The sequence below is a fragment of the Schistocerca piceifrons genome, chromosome 3, assembly GCF_021461385.2.
Source record: "Schistocerca piceifrons isolate TAMUIC-IGC-003096 chromosome 3, iqSchPice1.1, whole genome shotgun sequence".
In the NCBI taxonomy this organism is placed as follows: domain Eukaryota; kingdom Metazoa; phylum Arthropoda; class Insecta; order Orthoptera; family Acrididae; genus Schistocerca; species Schistocerca piceifrons.
Window position 1 is genome coordinate 650,354,955 of NC_060140.1, and position 20,612 is coordinate 650,375,566.

The window sequence follows — 20,612 nt, forward strand, 5'->3', positions numbered from 1 at the left end:
CCATTTGAACAGAGGCGTATAGACAGCCATTCCTCCCTCGCTTTATTTGCGAGTGGAACACGAAGGGAAATGACTAGCTGCCACGCACCTTACAATGGCTTATAGAATATATAGACACCCGGCAACCATTTTTGATAACTGGTACCATAAAAGAAATGTGAAATAACTGACATAGTATTTGGAAGTCCTGCCTTACGTAGAGTAAACGATTATCATGTAATATTACAGCAATAATCACAGGGTATCTTGTTATTCCATTCACACTCCCCTCTCCCCCTCTAGTACAATCGGATTTCTTCTTTGTGCCCTCTATACCTGCTTCCCCCAGTCAAAAAGAATGCACATGATGAAAGTTAAAAAAGTATTAAGACTCCTTCACACAGTGTAAGTAAAATTACTTTCTACCACAATTTCAAAAGAACAACTTCAAATATTTATCGAAAATTTCGAAAAAAGTACAATATAAAAATATCGCTACTAGACACTGCCATTTTTATACCGATATATCGATATCATCATCATCATCTTGGACAGTTTCCAGCCACTGGCTGGGTCTGTCGGGAACACAAGCCTCTCCATCGTGTTCTGTCTTTCCACCATTCCCCCTCTTCCACCTTCGTCCAGTTCTCTCCTCTTCTCATCACACATCCCTTCACTCCCTTCACCCATCTATCTCTTGGTCTTCCTCTGGGCCTCTTCCCCTCCAGTTGCAGATCAAACATCCTCTTTGGAATTCTTCCCTCATCCATTCTCTTCATGTGTCCATACCACTGCAGTCTTGATTTTTCGATCCTGTCCTGTACTGGTTCCTCCTTTAGTCTTTCCCTCACATACACATTTCGCAATCTGTCTCGTCTTGTTACACCCAACCTGCTCCTCTGGAACTTCATTTCACTAGCCTGTATTCTACTTTTGTCGCTTTTGTGCATTACCCATGTCTCACTTCCGTATGCCAATATGGGGACAAAGTAGGTTCGGTATATAATTCCCTTGGATTTCTGTGGCACCTCCTTGCTCCAAATAAGCCCCCTAATGCATTTGTAGAACTGCCCTGCTTTTCTGCACCTTTCATTTATTTCCATTGCGTTTCCCCCCTTACTTTCAATCACGCTTCCCAGGTACTTGAAGTTCTCTACCACTTGTAGTTTTTCCCCTCCACAAGTTATATCCACATTTGGCCTATTCTTCTTCCTTGTTGTGACAATTATTTCACTTTTCTTTGCAGAGAAATGCATTCCATATTGTGCTGCCGTTGCCTCCCATGCATCTAACTGCTCTTGCACCTCCTTCTCGCAATTTCCCCATAACATCAGGTCATCGGCAAAAAGCACTGCTTTCATTTTATGATCTCCAGTTGCATCTGATACTTGTTGTAGGATTTCATCCATAACAATAATAAACAATAAAGGCGAAAGTGCACTTCCCTGTCGCAGCCCATTTTCGAGCTTGAACCATGCAGTACGTTCCCTCCCCACTTTCACACAACTCTCACTTCCCTCATACATTTTTCTGACTTTTCGTGTTATCTCTTCATCTATCCCTTTTGCGTTCAGCACATCCCAGAGCTTGTCCCTAGAGATACTGTCATACGCCTTCTCAATATCCAAAAAGGCCATGATTAAGTCCTTCCCGTACTCATAGTGCCTTTCCTGCAGTTGCCTTACCGCAAATATGAGGTCCGTTGTTGATCTTCCCGGTCTGAAACCGTACTGTTGCATAACATCCAACTCAACTTCCACAGCCGGCCGAAGTGGCCGTGCAGTTCTAGGCGCTGCAGTCTGGGACCGCGAGACCGCTACGGTCGCAGGTTCGAATCCTGCCTCGGGCATGGATGTGTGTGATGTCCTTAGGTTAGTTAGGTTTAACTAGTTCTAAGCTCTAGGGGACTAATGACCTCAGAAGTTGAGTCCCATAGTGCTCAGAGCCATTTGAACCATTTTTTTTTCACAGAAATCCTGCACCACAAGTGTTACGGCTCAATAACACTTATTCAAATAAAACGTATTAAGTGTCGTGGAAGTTATTTTTCTTGATCATAGTTACTATGGCCAAGTCTTCAGTTACGAAACCAATTATGAGAGCTAACACAATCCGAACAAACATCGACGCCCCGCATGCACTATCCTATAATTTGCACTAGGGGTTTCCTCTTGAAAAAATTTATTCTTTGCTGTCTCGTACAACAGCCAGTGCAATTATTTAATGTTTTTTCTATACACTGTATTGTTGGCGACGCCGCAGAAGGTGCTACTTACTCCCATATATATCTTTAACAACACTGCCACTTAACCTCGCTGCTTCATCGTTGGGGTACATAATAAATTCCATGTGCCCTCGGCAGTAGATCCCTGGCAAACTATGGACTCTACTGTTCTGGTAGCGAGTTGCGTCCCCTTTATAAGCACTGCCGTTCCTTCCGCTTCGTCAAGGTATTCGATGAATTTAGTAGCAGCTGCCACGTATCTTCCCGAAGATTTTACTTTTCTGTGCTTGCAGTTGCTTGTCAAAGACTCGAATTTGTCAGTAAATAATTGCGAGAGTACGTTAACCATTAATCAAATCCAGCTCAGCTGTGTCATTACATATTTATTGTGTTAAGACTGGCTGCGTTCGTAAAACATCTTTACATTGCCGAATTACTGCTGCCGCCACTTCGCACTTGATTATCACGAGATATGAAACACACGGAAAACATTTCTGAAGGTTTTTTGAGGAAAGCATGAAGATCTTTATAGTGCATGTTCAGTTATTTCTCCACAACCGATATATAAGTATTTGAAGGATGAGTGCGTCGTCCGCCGGTTCTCTCAGTTACTTTATCACGCTCTTGTTTCGCGTCGTCGGCTCCGAAAGTTCCACCCTCCCCCCAAGTCAGCATTTCTTCAGCTTCGGCAAAAGTGAAAGTTACTTCGTGTGAGAACCCAAGTGCATGATCGATGCGTCCCACGGGAAGGTCTGACCCAGTTCCTATGTGCCACGTGAAGAATGAGAATGCGTCTCGTTCAATAAGCAAATTACAGCGACACATTACTCGTCGTTTGGACTGAATAACCGAATACAGTTCTTGTATCGTCTATGCAGTGGAGATCGTGACCTTGGAGATTAACATTCGACAAGAACAAAATATATTGAAGTTTTTTTTTTTTTTTAATGATAGCTGTGTGTGTGTGTGTGTGTGTGTGTGTGTGTGTGTGTGTGTGTATGTGTGTGTGTGTGTGTGTGTGTGTGTGTGTGTGTGTGTTTATATGTCTATGTGTGTCTGTAGTGGGCGAAGTATCCTATTAATTGTATCTTTCATTGTTGGCTGAGTTCTGCGTGTGTGTTGGGCAACAATAATATTAACCGAAAACTTCCTCTCAGCTTCGGTTACACAGCTTGAGGCTGCAGTAAATGGGCACCATTACTGTGGGCCGGCAGTGGGGATCCAATGGACGTCCAGGACGTCCCAGTCCTCCGATCGGTCCTCAACCCAGTTACTGCTCGCACTAATGTTGACCCCTAACTTGCGGTTGAGTGGGAGGTCGCCTCGGGGCGTAGCAGGCGGCGAAAGACTTCCCAGGCGGCCGCACGTAAGGCCTCTCCGGTTCGCCTGACAAACAGGTTCCAGACGCTGTCTGTGGCTGACACTGTCACTGAGCCAGATGCTGTATCCTGTCCTGTTTCAGACGAAGCCTATCAGCCTGCAAGATCCGAACAGTCACAGACGTTCAAATGGCTCTGAGCACTATGGGACTTAACATCTGAGGTCATCAGTACCCTAGAACTTAGAGCTACTTAAACCTAACTAACCTAAGGACATCACACACATCCATGCCCGAGGCAGGATTCGAAACTGCGACTGTAGCGGTCGCGCGGTTCCAGACTGAAGCGCCTGGAACCGCTCGGCCCCTCCGGCCGGCGAACAGTCACAGAGGATGAGATTATTGATAGTTGGGAGCTCCAACGTTAGACGCGTTATGGGGTCCCTTAGGGACATGGCTGCCAAGAAGGGAAAGAAAATCAACGAGCACTCCGTGTGCATACTGGGTGGAGTCATTACAGATGTGGAACGAGTCCTCCCGGATGCCATGAAGAGCACAGGGTGTAGCCAACTGTAGGTGGTTGCTGACGTCGGTACCAATGATGTGTGTCACTTTGGATCGTAACAGATTCACTCTGGTTTCGAGCGGCTAACAGAAGTGGTAAAGACTGCCAGTCTTGCTTGCAAGACGAAAGCAGAGCTGACCATTTGCAGCATAGTCGACAGGACCGATTGCGGACCTCTGGTACAGAGCCGAGTGGAGTGTCTGAATCAGAGGCTCAGTCGGTTCTGCGATCGTGTATGCTGCAGATTCCTCGAATCGCGCCGAAGGGTGGTTGGGGTTTCGGGTTCCGCTGAATAGGTCAGGTGTCCACTATACGCAGGAGGCGGCTACACAGGTAGCAGGGGCATGGACTTGGCGGTTTCTTAGATTAGAGGGTCTCGGGAAAACACAAGAAGGGCTTCAGTCACAAAGGGTGCAGGACAAACACAGGAAGAACGTAGATACAGGAACCATCGGTATAACAGTTGTAAATTGTCGTAGCTGTTTTGGGAAAGTACCAGAGCTCCAAGCGCTAGTAGAAAGCACTGATGCTCAAATCGTTATAGGCACTGAACGCTAGCTAAAGCCGGACATAAGCTCAGCAGAAATTTTTGCGAATAACCTAACGGTGTTCCTAAAGGATAGGCTAAACACGGTTGACTGTGGCGTGTTTGTTGCTGTTAGAAGTAGTTAGCCTGTCGCGAAATTGAAGTAGATAGTTCCTGTGATTTAGTATGAGTAGAGGTCATTGTTGGCAACCGGAATAAAATGGTAATTGGATCATTTTACCGACCTCCCAATTCAGATGATACAGCTGATGAAAGGGTCAAGGAAAAACCTGAGTTTGATTTCAAACACGCACCCGACTCATACGATTGTAGTTGGTGGAGATTTTAATTTATCCTCGATATGTTGATGAAAATACACGTTTAATTCCGGAGGTAAGCATAAAATATCATCCGAAATTGTGCTAAACGCATTCTCTGAAAATTATTTCGAACAACTTGTTCATGAGCTCTCGCGAATAGTAAACGGTTGTGAAAACACGCTTGACCTCTTAGCAACAAATAATCCTGAGTTAATAACGAAATCAAAACGGATACAGAGATTATTGAACGACGGGTTGTCGTAGCAAGAGTGAATACTGTAACCTCCAAATCCTCCAAAAATAAACGAAAAATATACGTATTCAAAAAAGCAGATAAAAATTCATTTGACGCCTTCCTGAGAGGCCATCTCCTTCAAAATTAATGATATAAGTGTAGTCCAGATGGGGCTTGAATTCAGAGAAATAGTATCGGCAACAATTGAGTGTTTTGTACCAAATAAATTAACAAATGACGGAGCTGATCCTCCTTGGTACTCAAAACGGGTCGGTACACTGTTGCAGCAACAAAGAATCAAACATGCCAACTTCAAACAGTCGCAAACTCCTCAAGATTGTCTGTCTTTTACAGAATCTCGAAATTTAGCGCAGACTTCAATGCGAGATGCTTATAACAGTTTCCACAAGGAAACTTTGTCTCGAAACCTGGCAGAGGAGCCAAAGAAATTCTGGTCGTATGTGAAGTATGTTAGCTTCAAGAAACAATTAACGCCTTCTCTGCGCGATAGCAATGGAGATACTATCGAAGACAGTGCTGCCAAATCAGAGTTACTAAACACAGCCTTGCGAAATGCCTTCACAAAGGAAGACGAAGTAAATAATCCAGAATTCGAATCACGAACAGCTGCCAACATGAGTAACGTAGAAGTAAATGTTCTCCGAGTAGTGCAGCAACTTAAATCACTTAATAAAAGCAAGACTTCTGGTCCAGACTGTATACCAGTTAGGTTCCTTTCGGAGTATGCAGATACATTAGCCCCATGCTTACCAATCATATACAACCGGTCGCTCGACAAAAGATACGTACCCAAAGACTGGAAAGTTGCACAGGTCACCCAATATTCAAGAAAGGCATAAGGAGTAATCCACTTAATTACAGGCCCATATCATTAAGGACGATATGCAGCAGGATTCTGGACTGGAACATATACTATGTTCGAACAGAATGAATTACCTCGAAGAAAATGTGTGTGAATTTCTAAGGAACCAAACTGCTGAGGTCAACGGCCCCTAGAGTTACACACTACTAAAACTAACTTATGCTAAGAACAACATACACACACGTGCCCGAGGGAGGACTCGAACCTCCGACGGGAGGGACCGCGCAGTCAGTGACATGGCGCCTCTAACCGCGCGGCCACTCCGCGGCTGCCTCGAAGAAAACGGCCTATTGACACATAGTGAACATGGGTTTAGAAAACATCGTTCTTGTGATACACGACTAGCTCTTTATTCGTATGAAGTGTTAAGCGCTATTGACAAGGGATTTCAGATCGATTCCGTATTTCTGGATTTGAAGAAGGCTTTTCACACTGTACCTCACAAGCAGCTTGTAGTGAAATTGCTTGCTTATGGAATATCGCCTCAGTTATGTGACTGGATTTGTGACTTCCTGTCGGAGAGGTTACAGTTGGTAGTAATTGACGGATAGTCATAGAGTAAAACAAAAGTGATTTCTGACGTTCCGCAAGGTAGTGTTATAGGCCCTTTGCTGTTCCTTTTCCATATGAACGATTTGGGAGACAATCTGAGCAGCCGTCTTAGGTTGTGTGCAGATGACGCTGTCGTTTATCGAGTAATAAAGTCATCAGTAGATCAAAACAAATTGCAAAACGATTTAGAAGAGGTATCTGAATGGTCAGTCAAACCTAAAGGCCCCAAATTCAGCTAAATACCTAGGAATTACAATTATGACCAACTTAGATCGCAAGGAACTTACAGAAAATGTTGTGAGTAAGGCCAACCAAAGACCTTTCGAAAATGTGAGAGATCTACTAAGGAGACTGCGTACACTACGCTTGTCCGACCTCTTTTAGGATACTGCTGCGCGGTGTGGGATCCTCACCAGATAGGACTGATGGAGTACATCGAAAAAGTTCAAAGAAGGGCAGCACGTTTTGTATTATCGCGAAATATGGGAAAGAGTGTCACTGAAATGATACAGGATTTGGGTTGAACATCATTAAAAGAGCGGCGTTTCTCGTTGCGACGGAATCTTCTCACGAAATTCCAATCACTAACTTTCTCCTCCGTACGCGAAAATATTTTGTCGACACCGACCTACATAGGGAGAAACGATCACCACGATAAAATAAGAGAAATCAGAGCTCGTACGGAAAGATGAAGGTGTTCGTTGTTTCCACGCGCTGTACGAGAAGTAATAATAGAGAACTGTAAAGGTGATTCTATGAAACCTCTGCCAGACACTTACATGTGATTTTCAGAGTATCCATGTAGATTCAGATATCAAATAGTTCCACTAAGGCATGAGTTCCGTACACAGCCGGACTTGAAATTGGTAGCAACTTTTTAAAACCAATCTTTTTGAGTACAGTACTGTCACACGCGATGTCGTACATCCACACTACAAATCTGGAGTCAACTGCTTTATATTATTACGCGGTATTTAACGACAGAGACGTAGATCCTTGGTTTCTGCTCACTACCGCTGTCTTGTAGAAACACGGGGTGCTTCTGACGTCGCTTATGTATACAAGTGGTATAATACAGTCTGCAAACTGCGAAACAGTGTCTGTTCTTTTGCCTTTACACTAAAATCATATCTACTAATTCTGAAAATCTGTACAGGCCTGTTCTATTGAGCTGCTCGACTGTAATCCTCGACATAACACAGACTCCATTCTCAGCGACCTTTATATCAAGTTTGTCCATGTCATTGTAGACAATACGGCATTCTAAACGAATACGATGTTGCAGTACCTGTGTTGTTATGAAGAATAATGCAATGTTCTTTCAGCCGTTATGAAATAACATGAAATGTATTCGTAGCTGCGAATACGAACAACTATCAGCTGTATGAGGGAATAAGGAGAGATAAATTTGTATCAGGCCGGGACTCGAACGTGCATTTCTTGCTTCTTGGGAACGGTCACATAAACCGCTTGGCTGTCCTTCTACGATTCACGAGTAGACCCAAACTTCCATATGTCATCGACTCTGCGTCACAACTTGTACTCGCACACACGTCATGTAATTCCCGTACAGGAGAGGGAATTTTAATTGAAAATTACTGCCTGGTATCGGCAGATAAATACGATATTGCCGCGCATGTGTTTTTAAGAGGAACGAAGCAGTGTTCCTTCGGACATGCATGCTTGCATGAAACTTCCTGGCAGGTTAAAACTGTGTGCCGGACCGAGACTCGAACTCGGGACCTTGGCCTTTCGCGGACAAGTGCTCTATCAAGGAGAGCTTCTATGAAGTTTGGAAGGTAGGAGACAAGGTACTGGCAGCAGTAAAGCTGTGAGGACGGACCGTGAGTCGTACTTGGGCAGCCCCGATGGTAGAGCACTTGCCCGCGAAAGGCAAAGGTCCCGAGTTCGATTCTTGGTCCGGCACACAGTTTTAATCTACCAGGAAGTTTCACATCTGCGCGCACTCCGCTGCAGAGTGAAAATCTCATTTTACATGCATTTTCATGTCGTCATTCCCCTAAGCAGCTGATGATTGTTCGTATTCTCACAACGGCGTGGTCGCCGCAGTGCACGTTCCTTCGGAGATGCATGCATGTTCTTCTTAACACTGGCACTAAAAATCGTATGTTTCGGCTGATACCAGGCAGCGACTTTCAATGAAGATGTCCTCCGCTGCACGGGAATTACATAATGCGTGTACGAGTACAGGATGTGACACAGGAACGACGGCACATGGAAATCTGGTTCCGGCCGTGGGTCGTGCATGGATAGCCAAAGCGGTTAAAGCGACCGCTCGCGTAAAGCAGGAGATCCAGGTTCACATGCCGGTCCGAAACAAATTTTCATTGTCATCACGTGTCCTAAATGGAATTTGCTGGCTTGTATACTATACGGTCAAATTTCTTTCGGATTTGTATCCAGTGCAATGCTAGCAACTACATATTTTATATACAAGTACAAACAACGGTTTGCAGAGTCTCGTTTTCCTCTAGTTATCTCACATTTGACATCGTAGCTACCCTTAATTGCTACCCTAAATTCAAGTTAGTACTATTTCCCTTCTTCTTCATGCACGAGCTCTTATCGTCATCACGGAAACGCCCTGTATTTTAACATTGAAAATATCGATTGCAGAAAGTGTTTTTAATTCCTATTAGACTAAATATTTAAGAATCTCTTAACTCCATGTGACTAAATCCATAAAATAGGCACAGTTGAACTTTAAATTGCGCAACAATTCATTGGCTAGTAGCTTATGTTCACAGCCGGCCGGAGTGGCCGTGCGGTTCTAGGCGCTACAGCCTGGAACCGAACGACCGCTACGGTCGCAGGTTCGAATCCTGCCTCGGGCATGGATGTGTGTGATGTTCTTAGGTTAGTTTGGTTTAATTAGTTCTAAGTTCTTGGCGACTGATGACCTCAGAAGTAAAGTCACATAGCGCTCAGAGCCTTAAGTTCGCCGTTTCGTGCTATTACTGAGGAAGATAGTTTCATTGTTTGCACGAATTTTTTATTTTTCCTATTCTTTCGTTTCCTATATGGCGTTTCAGATCAAAATGGGTACCATATCTTTTTTTTTTTTTTACTTTATTCGTTTGTGTTAGGTTTGTAAGAACAATCTTCTAGGGAAAGACATCCTTTGCAATGTAGTGTATGCCGCAAAGAACGGTGATAGTCCTTCGTATCTGCGTCTTGAATGGCTTGAGCGTCTGTTTATGGATGAGAAGCGAACTAAGCAGTGTGTAAACGATAACTGTTTAAAACGTATCGTAGTGGTACATTCGAAAAGAATAAATTGTTACAGGATATAAGCTGGGAAACAGCCTCAAAGTGGGCTACAAAGGCCACGTAAGCAACACAGCAAGTGTGCCGCGGTACATTGTGTCTAAAATCGTCCTGAAATGTTAAAAAAAAAACCTTGTTCTTCCATTTACAGAATGTAAAATTGATGACTGTGTAGTTTTAACAGCATACAATTAACAATGAAATCGTTGTGTTTGTCTGGCCGTCTTACCGCGGAAGTGCTGTACTTGTAACGGTTAGCTTTAGATCGAATTGCAAACGTAATTAGTTTTTGTACTATGTTTACAGAAGCTTACATTAATAATAATAACGAATTAGCCTAGAAAGCCGGTGGCGTAAGAGACGTTGAAGATACCGTACGGTGCACATTCCCTGCAGTTTAGGTAGGTGCCTGTTGTAGGCCGATTTCTGGTTGTTTGGTTTGATAGACCGCAAGCGTCCTTTATCAGTTTCTGTGTCTCGACTTCCACACATAATTGTGGTTAGCTGTACACGCTTATTGCCTACACCCTGCACAGCACTTGGTTTGTGTTATTCACGCCTGGAATTTGCATTCGGTGTATGTTATGCGAAACTGCTGCAGCATATAGGCCGAAAGAACAACAGATTAAGAAGTCATACGTCATACGTAGGCGGTTCTAGATATAAGGAAGACACTATGATCTTACTTATATTCATGCAGTTATCTGAGAAGAAATGACAAATTCATTGAGAGGAATGATTGAAGAAAGGCACACGATTATCGCAAAAGAATTTGAGGCACTTAAGATCACAAACGGCTTTTTAAAGAGGAACTTTAAGAAACAGACTTTTTTATATGTGAGTCTTATATTTATTTTGAACGAAAAACGGAAAGACTATTTCGTTGTACTGGATATAAACTGACAAACATGGGGAATACAACTTGCTGTAATTACATTTGATCTTAGCAGCAGCAGTAAAATACTCTCATTTTTCTTATCGCCTGTCTGTTGATTTTCTTACTTCAGGGAATGAGCAACGATAGTTTTGTGGTGAACACGAATACCAAACCCTTCTGCTAACGATGATATCCAGCAAAATTTCTCTGCCTAACGAGTGCTCTTTGAAATTGAGGGAGAAATCGGGAATGACTGATAACAATTATCCTCTGCGATGAAAGTATAACACCTGCTGCGGTGCAACAGACACTTTAATTATACAGAAAATACGAATGCCATGTGGTCGCTTGACTGTTCAGAATTCCAAACTGCGCTGAGTCATCGTAAATTGTAGAACACCCAAGAGAATAATCCAGATGGTCGAAGGTCTAGCAAATACGTCAATAATCCGCAGAAAAGCAATCCAAAACTTAGCCCAGTTAAAATCCAGTAAACAAACAGGACACAAAAGTACTTGTGAGAGAGGTACAGACTTTAAGTGAGATACAGACTTAAGCACAGCACGATTCAAAATGTCTTGCAGCGGCCCAGCAGCCAGATTCTTTTCTCTGGGATGAGGTCAGGAGTCAGGCATATGCGGTGATGCGCTGATTCCTGTTACCGGTCGCTGGAGGAACCGTTGGTAGCAAACAAAGCAGAGCATCGACCACACCGTCATATGACTGATACATAACAGTAACAAACGACCATCGAGCTCTAATTTTTTTAAATTTGGTATTTAAAGAAAAATAAATGAAACTTGAGTTCATATTAAGTTGTGCAATATTACAACATCATTGCATATTTGTAAAATAATGTATCAGTCAATAAATTTGTTAGTACTGTGATTGCTATGTTTTCGGATTTAGTAATCAAATCTACTTTCAAATGGAAATTGGTGTACTATATACCTTTTTGATGAAGGTAAGTACAATTTACCGCCCAAATGCATGAGTAAACATTTAGCACGATAAAAACGTGTCGTGAATTTTTCCTTCATCTACCTTGCCGGTTTTATACTTTAGTAAAGCGTTACAAAGTGTTATCTAAATACAGCAGAGTTTAAGAATTGTTAAAATTCTTAACATTTATATATGATACAATAAAGCAGCTACGACAACTTGCGCGTGTAGCTTAACGCGCAGACAAAGAGCTTAGCTTGATGCGGAACGAATCCACACCGTCTGTCTGGTGCACCAGCCAGTCTGAGCGTGGTTTCAGCGCGGTTTACCAGTCTTTCTTAGGCAACGAGTGGGTTCACCCAAGTCTTCTGGTCAGAAAATACGATAACACACAGAACAAAGTTTACGCTATCGACTGACAGATAGCACGTACGACACTCCTGCCTTAGGGTATTTAACAACCACGTTAATAGGAAAGAATTCGGCTGAAAAGTTAAAAAATAAAATTAATAAATAAAAGATCCAGCGCCCTTCATACGATGAGATAAATGGCAAGGAAGAGAGAAACAGTAAATCAGTGAAGGTTAGAGGTGGCGCAAGATTTCTCCGAAAGATGGGGAAGAGGCTGAAAAACTCAGGTGCACAAGCATTGTTTAGTCACTTTCCGCACGCTGGGATAACGGGGGTTGTGATCCATCGTGAGTTGTATCAAACATAATAACATAAGACATCAGTGAACAGAAGCATGAAAAGTATATCAGTTTATCGAAATTAATGCAATGGGAAGTAGGACCTATTCTCTGCTATGCAGTTCACAGTGACTTGTAAATTGGATTCCTCATAATATCGTGTCGGACCTCTGTTTTCAACGGCGTAGTGCAGCAGCTCGACATGTCGTGAACACAACAAGTCGTCGGAATTCCCCTGCAGAAATATTGACCCATGCTGCCTCTACAGCAGTCCATGATTGCGATAATGGTGCCGGTGCAGGATTTTCTGCTACAACTGACCTATCGATTACGTCCCAAAAATGTTCGACGCGATTCATATCGGGCACTCTGGATGGCCGAATCATTCGCTCGAATTGTCCAGAATGTTCTTCAAACCAATTGCGAACAACTGTGACTCAGTGACATGGCGCATTATCATCCATAAAAAATTATATCCTTGTTTGGGACCGTGAAGTCCATGATAAATCCAATGATCTGTTCACTTGGACAGCCCACACCATTATGGAGCCACCACCAGCTTGCAAAGTGCCTTGTTGACAACTTGGGTCGCCGGCCGGTGTGGCCGTGCGGTTAAAGGCGCTTCAGTCTGGAACCGCGTGACCGCTACGGTCGCAGGTTCGAATCGTCCTTCGGGCATGGATGAGTGTGATGTCCTTAGGTTAGTTAGGTTTAAGTAGTTCTAAGTTCTAGGGGACTGATGACAACAGAAGTTATGTCCCATAGTGCTCAGATCCATTTGAACCATATGAACAACTTGGGTCAATGGCTTCATGGAGTCTGCGCCGTACTCGAATCGTACAATAAGTCCTTACCAACTTGTCTGACCATGCCAAGTCGTCCAGGGTTCCAACGATATGGTCACGAGCCCGGGAGAGGCGCTGCAGGCGATGTGCTGTTAGCAAAGGCACTCGCGTCGGTCGTCTGCTGCCATAGCCCATTAACGCCAAATTTCGCCGCACTGTCCTAACGGATACGCTCGACGTACGCACATTGATTTCTGCGGTTATTTAACAAAGTGTTGCTTGTCTGTTAGGACTGACAAATGTACACAGAGGCGCTGCTCTTGGTCGTTAAGTGAAGGCCGTCGGCCACTGCGTTGTTCGGGGTGAGTGGCAATTCCTGCAATTTTTCTTTTCTAGGCACATTCTTATCACTGTGTATCCCGGAGTATTGAATTCCCTAACGATTTCCAAAATGGAATGTTCTGTTGCGTCTAGCTCGAACTATTGTTCTGCATTCAAAGTCTGTTGATCCCCGTGATGCGACGATGGTGACTTCGGGAAACTTTTCGTATGAATCACCTGAGTAAAAATGACAACTCCGCCAACGCAATGCCTTTTCATACCCTGTGTATACGATACTACCGCCAACTGTATATGTGTATATCATTATCCTGTGACTTTTGTCACTTCAGTGTAGAGTACGGACGCAGACGTGGGAATGGAAGAAAATGGTAACTTTTCATATTTTAATCGTTTTATTCGAAACTGTTTGTCCTAAACGAGGAATCTAATTTGTCCACGAGAAACAGCTCTAGAGACGTTCTGAGATACTGTGAAGTGTAGAATATAGATTGCCTAAGAACAATTTTCTTTTTTGTTGGAGGACGAGCAGTACATCCTGCATGATCTTCTCCAATATTTTCGAAGGAGAACATTGTTTGTGGCTTTGTAGCTAATGAAGTATTTTTTTGGAAATAGAAGCATTCGCCCATTTAGTGCTTCCTGCTGCCGGTGTCGGTTTCGGAAAGTTGCTGTGGAGCGCCGCTACGTAGCTGTCTGATGTAAGCGCATTTAAATTGATTACAAAGCGGGACGCGCACCGCTCATTATTCGTAAACGAGACGCGGCGTTACTGCCCGCTGTTTGTTAACGAGACTCTGCGGAGCGTGATTACGAGTGAGCAGTAAACACAAAAAGGGTCACAGGCAAGAGCGCGGCCGCAGCGGGCTGATCATACTCCGTCCTGTCAGCGAGCTACCACCACGACAGCGTAGTTAGCAGTGTCTGTATTAATGATACAGCGAGGCTGTCATTCTGTTGTTTGCACTGCACTATTCGCGACGATTATCCGTAAAGTTCAACGAAAGAGAGGGAGGAATTTTTGCTAGAGGTATTGCAGATACATTGCTTGTGTACACGACGTGATGCAATGCTGTCGTGCCACATACACGCAGTCTGCGGAAGTGAGACTGAAATGTTTGTATCAGTTACAAACCTCCCCAGTATAAAGGCCGAGGTGTAACAGAAGAAAAATAATTTTCGCAGCATATTTACACTATGGATTTCGAGTAGCATTTCTCGTTTATCTTTACAGGAACATGTATTATATTAGACCCACCCGGATCGGTGCTTCTGAGACGGGGCGGTACGCTGGACACTGATCGAATTCGCCCGATGTGGTAACGACAGTGGTCGTGTGCCTGTTAGTCTGGAGGTGATTTCTAGGCGGTTTCCCGCATCTGACTAGGTGAATATTGTGCTGTTACCAAAGTTCCGTCTCATTTACACTGCTTATAAACATTTAGAGAACTTTCGCACACTTTCACACGACTAACAACACAGTCACAGCTGCAAAATACCAACACGAATTCTTTACAGACGAATGGAAAAACTAGTAGAAGCAGACCTCGGGGAAGATCAGTTTGGATTCCGTAGAAATGTTGGAACACGTGAGGCAATACTGACCCTACGACTTATCTTAGAAGAAAGATTAAGGAAAGGCAAACCTACATTTCTAGCATTTGTAGACTTAGAGAAATCTTTTGACAATGATGACGGGAATACTCTCTTTCAAATTCTAAAGGTGGCAGGGGTAAAATACAGGGAGCGAAAGGCTATTTACAATTTGTACAGAAACCAGATGGCAGTTATAAGAGTCGAGGGGCATGAAAGGGAAGCAGTGGTTGGGAAGGGAGTGAGACAGGGTTGTAGCCTCTTCCCGATGCTATTCAATCTGTATATTGAGCAAGCAGTAAAGGAAACAAAAGAAAAGTTCGGAGTAGGTATTAAAATCCACGGAGAAGAAATAAAAACTTTGAGGTTCGCCGATGACATTGTAATTCTGTCAGAGACAGCAAAGGACTTGGAAGAGCACTTGAACGGAATGGACAGTGTCTTGAAAGGAGGGTATAAGATGAACATCAACAAAGCAAAACGAGGATAATGGAATGTAGTCGAATTAAGTCGGGTGATGCTGAGGGAATTGGATTAGGAAATGAGACACTTAAAGTAGTAGATGAGTTTTGCTATTTGCGGAGCAAAATAACTGATGATGGTCGAAGTAGAGAGGATATAAAATGTAGACTGACAATGGCAAGGAAAGCGTTTCTGAAGCAGAGAAATTTGTTCACATCGAGTATAGATTTAAGTGTCAGGAAGTCGTTTCTGAAAGTATTTGTGTGGAGTGTAGCCATGTATGGAAGTGAAACGTGGACGATAAATAGTTTGGACAAGAAGAGAATAGAAGCTTTCGAAATGTGGTGCTACAGAAGAATGCTGAAGATTAGATGGGTAGATCACATAACTAATGATTAAGTATTGAATAGAATTGGGGAGAAGAGGAGTTTGTGGCACAACTTGACTAGAAGAAGGGATCGGTTGGCAGGACATGTTCTCAGGCATTAATGGATCACAAATTTAGCTTTAGAGGGCAGCATGGAGGGCAAAAACCGTAGAGGGAGACCAATAGATGAATACACTAAGCAGATTCAGAAGGAAGTAGACTGCAGTAGGTACTGGGAGATGAAGAAGCTTGCACAGGATAGAGTAGCATGGAGAGCTGTATCAAACCAGTCTCAGTACTGAAGACCACAACAACACAACAACAACAACAACAACAACACTATACTCAGATAGTTGGGGTTCACACATTCCGTCCTGGAGGATAATGGGGAGGCAACACGAAGAGTATCAGGCCACCCCTTGAATTAACTATGCCAAACCCGTTAACAACCTTGCGGATCCTGCTCAGGCGTAGGACAAAGGCACAGAAAAAGGAAGAAGAATTTGTATTGTAAGTTACAAGAACGCGTATTTTTTGGTAAGTTGGCTTCGGACGTAGATGTCGAGATGAACTTACAAGCATTGGCCTTCCAGACGTGTATGGGTTCATGGCCACTCTGCAGTGGAATGGACACTACATCAGATGGAAAGACACACTGGTGTTGTAGGCTACGATGAAAGAGAACACACATTCCTCGCCCAGTTGTGTTGATGTACCTGCAGCTTTCAAGTTGGTGACGTTACTATTCACACACAGCGATACACTTGTTCGCGGCTATCTCCTCGTTTGATATTCAGGTTTCGTTTGTACACTCTTGATTGTTTGTGATTCACGATGAATTACTCATGGTTTGTTTTTTTCGGATTTGTGTACACTTTTCCGTCATCCACTCAATTCTTTTCGTGTCCTTATTATTTTTCTCGGAAACCACCTGGTGTCACATGGATAGTGCGTTATACGTGGCGACAAGGCTGACTCTTGCATGCAAAACAGTTCGTAGTGATAGATCAAAAGTTTCTGGAACTTTGAAAGCGTCAAATAACGCTGGGGAACTACGTCAGCAACAGAAGCGAGTGCAACAACAAGAAAAGCAGATTCAGGAACTGAACAAGCAGAATACGGGGATGATATGAACTGTGAGCATGCAGTCTTCCGGTCAGGTACCTGTGGGGAAACCTTCGGCTCCATCACCGCTATCTACTGTTACTGACCACAGTGTAGAGAAGTGGAAAACTACCTACATAGATTTATATTGTACGTTAAGATCAGAAACTTATTGTGGTGTGCGTACTGTAAGACCTTCGGTACACACACCATCAGATTATTGGACTTGTCGCTCTAACGAAGTAGGCGAGTGTCAACAATATGTCTCATGGTCTTATCGTGGCGTGTTTATCTTCTGCCGTTAGGTCAGACGATAGAAATGCCACTTGCACGCTTAGAGTAGCAGATTGACGGCGACCAACTTTAAACAGAACTTGATTAATTTTCACACACATTTATTAAAATAATAAAAATCATAGATATTACGTAATTTGATTCTGGGTGCTGTTTACAATTGACAATCTGAAGTTCCTTTGGTCTTGGTACGTTAATCTTACTCTCACATATCTCTGATACTTGACAAAGTGTCTATACATTTCTCTTCATGGCTATGTAAAGGAATATGATAATCTTATTAGGCGCAAACTGAAACTTGAATTTAGACTGGTACAGGCGAATGTAGACTGGTACAGAGAGGTGCAGATAAATGCAGACTAATGCAGACTAATGCAGACTGACTGATCGGAGGTCTGTACACCCGTTATAATACCTCGAGCGTTCAGCTATCACTGCGCGAGTGTGATCCCGGAGGAGAAAAGGTGTGGTGTCACCGCCAGACACCACACTTTCTAGGTGGTAGCCTTTAAATCGGCCGCGGTCCGTTAGTATACGTCGGACCCGCGTGTCGCCACTATCAGTGATTGCAGACCGAGCGCCGCCACACGGCAGGTCTAGAGAGACTTCCTAGCACTCGCCCCAGTTGTACGACCGACTTTGCTAGCGATGGTTCACTGACAAAATACGCTTTCATTTGCCGAGACGATAGTTAGCATAGCCTTCAGCTATGTCAATTGCTACGACCTAGCAAGGCGCCATTACCAGTTACTATTGATACTGAATTATGTACAGTCAAGAGCGACGCTCATCATTAATGGATTAAAGTTAAGTATTCCACCAGCTACGTCCGTTTTTCTAAAGTCTAATTTCCTTGCCCTGTTCCAGACCTCACGCCAGCCTGCGTGAGCTAAAACGCGTGCCTTTCGGCTTCCTCTAGCACCCGGTGTTGGCTCTCCTGCCAACCCACAACAAAAGGTTCTACGTTAGCAGCAATCTCATTGGCTGCGTTACATATTAATACGCGGATCGGCGGAAGCAGAATTTGGTCCGTCTTTATGGCAGCGCCATCTCGTAGAGCGGAGACGAACGAGCGCTGCGCCTGCGCTGTTGTGCTTAGCGGGGCGCGCTCTAGTGGGAAAGTTGTGTACGCGTTGGCTATGCGGAACTATGTACACAACACTTATCTTATTTCAGTGTCCAGAGTGATCTGTTATTTAGTTGTAGGAGCAGTCTTTATGAAATGGTTCAAAAGTTACATTCATGCACGGACTCTTAAGCAACTAATCTATGCGACCTGCTGAATGAGTATCAGACTCATATCGCAGCAGCATGATTGCAACGTAACCAGTACAGAAAGCATAGTGACTGTCTTTCGCATCCTAGAATGTACGAACTGCAGTTTGACATGCGCTGATTCTTTATAGTTTCCAGATCAGGACCGGACGAGGACATCCAGACTAGAGCTTTGGAATCTTCCAATCCTAAGTTAAGCACAGCTGCAAGAAGTCCACACGGTGACATCCACGGTATAAGTGCTGTGCAAAGGAATGTTTCTTGCTCTCAAGGGGATTTCGTTGATCTTAGGTTCAAATGGTTCAAATGGCTCTGAGCACTATGGGACTTAACTTCTAAGGTCATCAGTCCCCTAGAACTTAGAACTACTTAAACCTAACTAACCTAAGGACAACACACACATCCATGCCCGAGGCAGGATTCGAACCTGCGACCGTAGCGGTCGCATGTATCCAGACTGTAGCGCCTAGAACCGCTCGGTCACTCTGGCCGGCGTTGATCTTAGGAAACAGACTCATCCTAGCCAGTTGTGTTGAGTTATATCACGTTCCTTAGATTATTAAAATGTATCCCCTCTGCAGATTTGTCCCCACCATTTTGAGTGTCGTACCTGAGGACAAGAAACTTCTTCATCTTGTGATCCAGAAGAACTCAATGGCACAGGTATAGCCGTGGGATGCATACAGCTTTCGATGGCGCAAGAATTTTGTGAGAAGATTTTCAGATCTAGTTCTGTTGAATGATTATGATGTCAGTCTCAACTTGAGAAACAATATAATCAAGCTGCAGTACATAATCAATTCTCTTCACAAAGGCTTTCCAATACACTGAAGTATGCCTGATACAAGTCGGGATCAACAATGAGCATTGAAATGTGCCGAATTTTTTTGTATCGTAAACTCGGTTGTGTAAATTTTGTGAATAAAGTTCGTTCATTTTATGTGCATAGTGTAAAAAAAAGATATGTTTTAAGAATTTAATTAAGATTATCATTACTGTAATGATTTTGTATCATAATAATGTGTTCAGTAAACAAAATGTTTCCTCTAAATCTGATACGCCAAGTTACTTTTGCGGTGTATTTCACCGCTTAAAAGTGACACTGGTCATAAATTAAAAATTATTTGTTGGGTTATTTTGCCCCCTCTACACAGGTTCCAAGTTTTATCAAGATCATTTATTTACACTTGGGATTGTTTCCTTGTTAACAGCTCTGCGCCACGGCAGTGTAACAGCACTACGGGCCGATACGCTGGTGTTCGCCAATTAGCTGTAAGCAGCAAAAGCCTGACGAATCGTCGGTTTTTGCTTTAACTCCAGTCTTCATAGAACATGGCCATGCGCCTAACAAACTCCTGATTGACCCGAATACGAATAGTATTAAGTCCCAATTCCAGGTGGATATAGGGGCAGATTATATCATACAACTTGCAAAAGATGTCTTTGTGAGGGCAAATTACTGTATGGCCAAATTCAAGAATGTGGAATGGAAAGTTAATTTATTGTTCGTACACTGGCCGCTTTTGGTTTACAAGCACTGAATGAGGTGAATTTGGTGTCCAGCTACGTACCTTTGCATGTTTTAGAATCGATAACAGAGAATTACAAGCAGTTATTCCAATCAAGATTGCTTGGTGAAAACTGTTATAAATACTTACTGAATTATTTAAAAAAATAGAGAAATTCGTGGCGCATTTCAGAATATAGCTAAAATTGTTTTTCCAAGTATTTCGTCGTTCTCACTTGAAGTTTGAAGGGTTATGAGTGATCGCGTAAATATTTAATTTATTAGGCCTACATGCAGTGCATACATATATTTAATATGGAAGAATATTACTTAAAATTATAGCAGAACATTTAGTCCTTGGAAGATATAGATGTTCTATGAACTTTAGATTTTTGCAAAGGGAAGAACTTTTGTTAGGACGCAATAAGATGTTATAGGGCTACAAACAGACACATTTAAGCATTATCCACTGTGCATATTCGGGAATT

At 43.2% G+C, this 20,612-nt stretch overlaps 1 protein-coding gene across 1 annotated transcript in view; it reads right to left on the reverse strand.

The window, feature by feature from the left end:
• LOC124788943 (glutamate receptor ionotropic, NMDA 2B-like) overlaps positions 1 to 20,612 on the reverse strand; it is a 441,442-nt gene that overhangs the window by 5,887 nt on the left and 414,943 nt on the right. The window lies entirely within an intron of this gene.